The sequence below is a fragment of the Aegilops tauschii genome, chromosome 1 (genome assembly GCF_002575655.3).
Source record: "Aegilops tauschii subsp. strangulata cultivar AL8/78 chromosome 1, Aet v6.0, whole genome shotgun sequence".
In the NCBI taxonomy this organism is placed as follows: domain Eukaryota; kingdom Viridiplantae; phylum Streptophyta; class Magnoliopsida; order Poales; family Poaceae; genus Aegilops; species Aegilops tauschii.
In genome coordinates this window covers 241,217,996-241,226,703 of record NC_053035.3, presented here as the reverse complement: position 1 = coordinate 241,226,703, position 8,708 = coordinate 241,217,996, and the positions used below count along the sequence as shown (strand labels likewise).

Sequence of the window (8,708 nt, the reverse complement as noted above, 5' to 3'; positions counted from 1 at the left end):
TGCAAGACTAGCTTAGTTTAGTTGTGCATGCATGCACCAAGGAAGTACCCAGAAAAAGCATTCATGACGAACATATCGATTTACCTTTTAAAGGCTCTGCCGCAGGGGTACTTGGGAATTTTATTAACGAAAAGGTTAAACTATGTAGAACATCAGATATGAGTACTTTTCAATCAAAAAGGGTACAGTATAGTAAACCTGTTCCGACAGTTCAACACAACGGTACCGTCTCGCATATAGTACCCACTCTGTAACTTAATACAAAACGGTTTTGTTGAAATATATTGTCCACCTCTTTCCATCAGTTCGAACTTTTGGAGCAGCTGGCCGGTGACTGAATTCAATAGTTTTTTGACAGTGTCATGGACTCTAAAAATGTCTTATAAGAAATTACAGAGGGGTATTACTTTAATAATGGGCATACTGAGAGGTCGTGTGAATTACAATATCACAGTTCATAATTAACTAAGTTAATACATTGGGAAAAGCAAATTAAGTTAACAGAGAGGTGTATAGATGGATATTAAAGTGACTCCTAGCGTAGCGATGTAAGGTATCATTACGAGATTATGGTCCAGCGAAGAATCATCTCTCATGGTCCCGCTGTGCTGGAGACGATCTAAACATCTTTCTCTCCATCTTTTTTTACCTTTGTCGTTTTCAAACTTGGAAGCAACTAATTCAATACTAGACCCATCGTTCCTTGCAAGATAAACCACAAATCCAGTTAGCTTGTGCATCTGGACCACAAGATGATCAGCCACAAATCTTGCATACCTCCGATCAGATCACATGCCAAGGCGTGACTCTGAAGCTGGTAAAAAATCATGACGGACGGGCTTCGATCACTTGCCCCTGAAGAAACAGCATCGATCCCAGCAGATCAGAGCCTGGATTTGGATTCCCTTCCCTGTCTTGGACAAATGCCAAACCAAACCGCGGATCAACCAACCGCTCCGCTCCTAACGCCTGCACTGCATGTAGTACCCCAGTCATTTACAGCGGATTAGCCTGGCCATGTCTGAGGAGAAAAGGAAGCTTCTTTCTTGAGAGGAAAGCATGAACTGGCTCTATCCTGATTATGGCTGGGCTGGGAGCAGGACCATTTTCTGTTGCGACAAAAATCCAAGACTGTTAGCGTCCAGGACGGGAGCTGTCATTGGCTTGGCGTGTTAATCTTTGCCAACTGTTGACACTCCATAACCAATTGTGCGGTGTGCATCTGTACAAAGTTATATTGGTGTACTCCATTAACCTTTTGAGCCAGCGCCTACCCAACAAGTGAAGTTAGGACCAACTGTTGACAACAATACTTCAACGGCCACAATGAAAGAGGGCCAGCCAATTTGGTTGCCCCTGTGTGTGTACACATGAACGCCATAATAACACAGGTTTCTTGAACAATCAGATTGGACTTCCATACGCAAATGTACACCGCCTGCAAATGGGTTAAAAATTAAAATAGTGGATGCGACAGAAAAATAGGAATTGTGTGTAGAAATGTTTTGGCACAACATACCTTGGGATTTCTATGACTCACGCAAGATTGTTGACGCTCGACAACGAGGCAACTGAAGAGCTGGCACTGGGCTGGAATATAACCAAAAACAGATGAAAGTACATATGAGCTGGACCAAACCAATATCCCAAGTCCCAACTGACAAATCGGCTTTTAATCGCCAAAATGTTCTTGTCTTCGCCATCTCAGACCTCACGGTGGCAAAAATTGGCCACACCCATATAAAGCAATGAAAAAAATAGCGCGCTATAGCAAAATAGCGGCGACCTCAAAATATGCTATCAGCGTGCTATATTGCGCTATAGCGTGCTATTAGCAAGATGTTGTACACTGATATATTTAGCGAGGCAATTCTCAATACGCTATAGGGTGCTATTAGCGACGCTATAGCGCGCTATTTTTTCCAGTGATATAAAGACAGGCCCAGCTTCCTTCTCGTTTGGTTAAAGTGCCAACATTTTACTTGTACTGTTGCACATCATGGTTACAGCAAATATTTCTCCCCGAAGTTTGTTCCGCAAAAGGTACAATCACCTAAAGCTATCATACTCGAGTGTTATTGTTATTACAGGGCAGTGGAAAGCCACACACCAGAAAACTGCCAATCGGAAGTCTGTTTCACCATAATTGCTTAGTTACAAGTGAAGTGAGGTGAAAATTGCTGGTGTGCCTGCTCAGGTTGTCTTGTCTCATGATTCAGCGAGCGCACTGAAGCTCTGGTGCATAGGAAGCAGCTCTCTCTCTGACATGCATTTCATCTTAATGGTGCTCCCCAGTCTTTGTTTTTTTTTTCAGTTTTGTAAGTCTATGTTCATGGTTCCCGTTATGGGCTTTATTAATCAAAAAAATAAAGCCGGGTGCAGCTTGCGCCTTCGCTCTATAACTATACACCGTGAGTAAAACTTTCTGGCGGCATGCACAATCATCCATCCATGACCATAGCATGCAAGGCCCTGCCCTGCAACTCATCTAGGTTCAGTAGGCAACAATAGATGACGAGATGCCGAAATACTTCGAGCTGGAAGCTGAGACATCTAACTACTTGGTAGCTTTCAAGGAATCGATTTTGTTCACTTTGTCGAAAACCCTAACTCAACAAAGCATCACGTCCGAAAGAACGAATTCTCTTACACACCATCCTCAGAAAAAATTCTCTTGCACATCGCCGCAAGGATGACCACCAGTTGGAATGGGATCCGCAAAAGTAAAATGGAAAAGGGGGCAAATAGTAAAGCTTCTATTTCATCTGGTTGCTACTAGAGGTAGGAAAAGGGTAAAGCCGAAGTGCGGGGAATTATGAGTTGGTGGTGGCTATTCCCTTGCCAGAGGAGTCCAGCCAAGAATGAAAGCTATACACAAATACACACTAGGCAACATGGAGAGACATGGCTCCCATGTTATCCCGTGCAATCCCTGTTCCCCACTTGTGCCCTCCCGTTGCACATGGCCTCAATAACCAACCCATCTCTCATGGTTAACATTGCTATGGGACCCCTCTTCCCATTACCCACCTCCTTTGTACCCTAGACTTCTGCATTGAACAGTGCTTTATTATAAGCATTGTGTATGGCACACCAATATCTCCACTGTTAGTAAAGCAATTCGTGAGGGAATCAGATCGCAAGCTTGTGTGAATTATTGCATGCACTAACTAGCCTTGTTATGAACAGGAACCGAACTACTCCCTCCGTTCCAAAATAGATGACCCAACTTTGTACTAACTTTGTACTAAAGTTGAGTCATCTATTTTGCATGATAAAGAAGTCCAAGAAAAATCATATATAGATGCTGAAATTGCATCACAATTGTAAGATGGGGAGACCTTTAATGAGCATCCCGTACCGCGTACTGCATGCAGGACTGGAGCTCAGTATGTCCACAGCTGACGTTAAAGATAAATATTCCATATTGGTGGAGTCTAAGTTCTTTTGAAAGGGACATGTTTTATCATTTCACTGATGTCCATCTACACCACCTCTCGTTGTCAGTCCAATCTGAGGTGTACCATTATATTTATATCGTACTGCAAAATATAACAAAGGTATTTGGGCTAGCGGGCCAGTTGATTGATTAGATAACTACAGGAGTGGCTTTGGAGTCCACAAGGGCATTGCACACTACAGTAAATACCGAGATAAAGAATCCTGATGCCATATAAATATGGCAACCTTACTGTTGACTGACAGGAACATATCAACATAAAAATTCTTTCATCTTTCCAGCCATACGAGTGGGTTGGCCTTTGAGGGGTCATTTTCACAGACCATACTTACGATTGCCAGAACTTTCATGGAGATAATATAAACTAGATGTTAGATGAGAAATCTTTGATCTCACCTATTGGCTATTAAAGGAAACATTTAGATCATCACCGCATAGCTCAAAATAGGAAGATTCTCACCAAGCTGGGCCTCACATAGCTCGTGGGTTGATATGCATCAGTGCTCATACGAGCCAAGCAGCTACCCAAATAGCAGATGTCAGTGTAAGATTCTTTCACCTGAAATAAACATTTGGACAGAAGTCACTGGAGTATAGACTTCATGATAACAGATGAAATAGAAAGGATGCAGTCCAGATTCCAAACAGATCATCACATCATAAGCATAAATCCTCATGAGATCATTACGAACATCTGTCAGTCTAGCTAGTGCATACAGAATTTTTATACTTGATGTCTGACACTGAGAAGCTCGAGAGACGGATAATTCAGCAACATTATACTCTATTTAGTGTAGAGAGGACAGTGAATAGACTCAGTACGTACCCAGGATACTGCTTGATGACATAAGTGGTATTACATCTCAATGATAGCAGGTTCCGTATTTAAGCTGTCTAAACACGAAATCAATGGATACAAAAAATCGTACTCATATAGTGCTTGAGTTTGGTATCCTTATCTTATGTTGCACATATGTCACGTCGATATAGCCGACCCTTTCAATCATGCTCACCTGGATTGATCCTCCAAATAAATTATCATTGCTTCATTCAACTTAACTTGCAAATACACCAATGCCTTCCTAAGGTCCTTTACAAAATAATGAAACAAACCTTACATATCTTATAACAGTTTGACTACTGACATAAATAATGTTGGAAATGGTACGGTGCAAGCTGGACGTGATGGATGTAAGATTGTTCAAAAACAAAATAATTATTCACTTACATCGATGTCTTAATCACTGTCTTGGAAAGAGTTGCTAGTACTCAGCAGAGTATATGCAGAGGCTGTCACTATATTTAAGAATTCAAGAAAAAACGAAGATCAGCAAAAGACAAACTAAGGATTGTACTGCATGGCAGAAAAAAACATATTCCCAATCAACCCTTCATGGAACACAGTTTCTAGCATTCAGCCGTGCCAAGTAATTGTCACTTCTAAAAAGCTCCTGACTCCTTTGCTTTTATTCTTTTTAACTGATGAAAAGTCATTTTGTAAGTTCAGCATAAAAGCTTAAGTTATCAGCCGAAACAAAGATGAGTAATTTTAACATGCTCCCTCTTACCCCCTCTTTTCACATAAGAGGTAAGAAGGTAAGAGTTAATCAGACCACTAGTTAATCAAATCAATGGCTCAGATCTATTATGTACTCTTACCTCTCATGTAAAAAAGGAGGTAAGAGGGAGCATGCTAAAATTTGCCAACAAAGCTTTATTAAGTTCAGCACAGAAGCTCAAATTACCAGCCAAAACAAAGATTTATTAAGTTCAGCACAGAAGCTTAAGTTACCGGCCCAAACAAAGATTTATTAACTTCAGCATTAGAACCTACCCAAACAAAGATGTTGTATGGCAGCTGCAGAACTCTAAGTCATCTTACATTAATTGACACCTGAGATAAATTACAGGCAAAAAAACCGGACAACTCAAACACAAGTGCTTATCCTACTGGAGAAGCAGCCATCGTAGAGGAGCAAAGGATACTGGGTTGGACGAAAGTTTGGCGATGCAACAAGGAAGCAAAAACCCCAGGAAAACTTGAGTAGCAGACTGCTTGTGTTCAACATATTTTTTTATCTCTACTACTTAAAAAGAATGCAAGGTTCCATGTTTCATTTTTGTTCCCACCACCCCTTCGTCTAACCTTCCCCGTATGACAATCAATCACCTTAATCTACTTACCTTCTGAACCAATTCCAATTTAATATTCTTACCAAACTTGTCATCAAAAATCACAGGCAGGATTTGATAAACATTTATTTACACCATCGCATTAATATGGGCAGATAAATCACTAGAATAACTATATCCCGTTGCAACGCACGGGCATTGTCCTAGTGTTTTTTGAAAGACAGAAGGAGAACTGCTGCGATTCCACTGAAGGAGTGGCCAATGGACCAGTACACAAAAACAAGGCTAAAAAAGGACTAATAAACAGAACAAAAATACATGGACAAACAACAGGGCTAGAACTTTGTTCAATGTATTGTAAATGCGATTATTCACAAATTTAATTTGCCACAATCCTTCTGTTAACTCACTTGCAAACTAACTGCCACATATTGGACGAGGTTATATCTATATGTTTGTCCCAGGTTCCAAGCTGTCATCTAGGCCCTTATTAAGTTACACGGAGATGGCTTACAAACAAAGCTTCCATGACAACTGAAGGCGTCCAGCATCAATGCCATAACCTTTGGTTCAGATGATATTGCAGCATGTTACTTGTTAGTCAGTGCTTCCTCTTGCTGTTTCTTGGAGGCAATCAGGACCATTTGAAATCTTGAATTGTCCAGTATCCAGCTTGATTGTGCCAATACTTGTTACATGCTGTGACAGGGCAAGATAATATATGATACAAAGAAGAATTCTTCCAGTAGTGTCGGTCATTTCCCCTACTTTCCTCCACATATTTTCAAGTGTCCATGCTAAAGGCAAAAACACTGAAATAGATATCATACTAGCAAAAGAGCCCGTGCGTTGCAATGGAAGAAGAAAATACCGCACGGCCCTAACTCAATAACCATGACTATGAAGATTTTCATAAAATCATTTGAGCTTTCCTTGTATTTTATTTAATTGCTTTTCCAATTTCCATTCCAACCTTCTCCAAAATGCCTTGCAGTTTGGCCCCCAAAACTTTGTCCAAAATTATTTTATCACACTCCACCAAAAATCTCATGTTTTTTGCACAATCCTAAAGCCTAGACCTAATTCAAACCCATTTGATATAAATTCTAATGAGTTTGAATTTAACTTACCAATTTATGTGAAACTTCTTGTCTGGGGCTAAGTATAAATCATGGACACCACAGGAAAAGTTTCATATATTTCCACACACCCTAGCCATTTCTTTTTCCATCATTATTACTAATTTCTGTAAATGGCAAAAGAGAGAAAATGGGAAAGAGAGAGCGAGCCAAGCTGGGCCAACCGGCCCACTAAGGCCCAGCCGCATCTATCCCCCCGATCCCAACTCCTCTGCAGTCCCTCCCAATCCCCAGCGCGGCCACACACGCACACAGAGAGGAGCGGGAGCCCCGCGCGGTGCGCCTCGCCTCTGCTTCCTCCCGCCGGCGACCAGCACCATGGCACCGCCACCCTTTGCCGTTGACGGGGCCCCACGCGCCACTCCTCTCCTCTGTTACCCCTGCCGGCGACCAGGACGCCGCCGCCCTCTAAATTCCCACTCCTCTGCTTCCCCCTCCTGCCGGCGACCAGCGCCAGCCTCGCTCCAGCTATTCCCAACGCGTGCTTTGCTCCACATGGGTCGATTCTTTCGACTGGTCGGATTGATCCATCCATCTTTCCCCTCAGTTTTAATTCCTCTGCCCACACTTGCCTGTTGGTCCCAGTTGGCTTATTGATTTTAACTTGCAGCCGTATTTAAATTGGTTTATCTGTTCGTAAGGGAGCGATGTGGGATATAAAATAGGTAATCAAATTCTCCTTTGCACAGAATCATGGGTTAGCTCAGTTGGATGCCCCGTTCGCGAGTTTCGCCGAAATTTTTTTTGCGTCCTCTCGTCAGCCTGCACGGTCCACAGTTTGCTGAATTTGTTTGATGGGCTGAGGCCCATGCGAGCTGGTTGATACGTACCGGGTTTGGTTGGTACAGCAGCGGAAGGCGACGTGCGAATTAGTACCACCTCGCATATATGTTTTCAATTCAAAGTGAAAGCGTAAACTCACGGGAAGAAGCGTATTGTGACGGTGAACCCGAGAGACTCAACCCGTGCTTTATTATTATTGAAAGATTTACCAGAACATTTCAGACTTCACAAAGACGTATGGTTATAAAGACAAAGGAAATAATTTGCGGTGAGTCATAAAATAAAAAAAGTTGTGCAAACTATTCAAGATCTTATGTATTGATTTGCCGGTTGGATTCACTGTTATAGTTTTAAGCTGTTAAGATAAATCAATGATCAAACAACATAGGCACAAGTGACAATAATTGCTGCGAGGAGCTCAAAGACCACTGCTACATAGGTAGTCATCAATATTTATAACAACTGAAATAAGGGAATCGATCAACAAGAGGACAATGTTGATAAGGGGATCAACGGTACCGTAACAGACAGCCAGCCTGATCGTATACCTAGAGCAACAGCGAACTGCAGCGATATCAATTCAGCGGAACAATGTGAGAGAAGCGAGCACTGTGCGGAGGGAGAAAAGCTGAGGGAAGGGTTGCATCAGAAATTACCAGGCTAGCCGGTAATGGCAATGGGCGACGGCGACGGCCACTGCCTGGTTGGTGGCTAGTGAGCGGCAGCGCGGGATGGACGAGGGGTGGTCTCCACCGAACCGAACCGAACCAGATCGAGCCGCCTCGAATGGGATGGCCGCCGCCGGTGAGGGAGGAACGAGAAGAAGCGCGCGGCCTCCTTCTCGCTCCCCTTCGCCGCCGATGCAAGGCCCTCGCCGGCCGCGCGCCGGGAGAGTTGCAGCGTGCCACTGGTACGCCCTGATTTATTTTTTAGATAATGGTAAGTGGTTTTCTAGCTGCACGGGCCGAACAGGCTGGGACTCTAGCTCATCACGGCCCGGAAGCGTGGTTTTACAGGCGGCCCGGTGACAGACGATTGTGTGGGTCGGCTGGATTGAGCGCGAGAACTATTCTCGCTTCTCGTCTCTCTGAACGTTCTTCCTCCTTGCTGTTTTCTGGATCGATCATGTGTTGTCATTGATTGTAATATTTTTGTTGACAGCTTCCCAAGCTGACAACATGGTAGATCGATTC

General features: G+C 43.0%; 1 long non-coding RNA gene across 1 annotated transcript; it reads right to left on the bottom strand.

The window, feature by feature from the left end:
• Positions 1-331: 331 nt before the first annotated feature.
• Positions 332-8,448, bottom strand: LOC109737688 (uncharacterized). Its single transcript, XR_012205841.1, has 7 exons — positions 8,172-8,448; positions 4,689-4,756; positions 4,287-4,550; positions 3,921-4,019; positions 1,520-1,590; positions 778-1,438; positions 332-702 (listed from the first exon to the last, which is right to left on the bottom strand). It is a non-coding gene; the product is annotated as an uncharacterized lncRNA (long non-coding RNA).
• Positions 8,449-8,708: the final 260 nt, after the last annotated feature.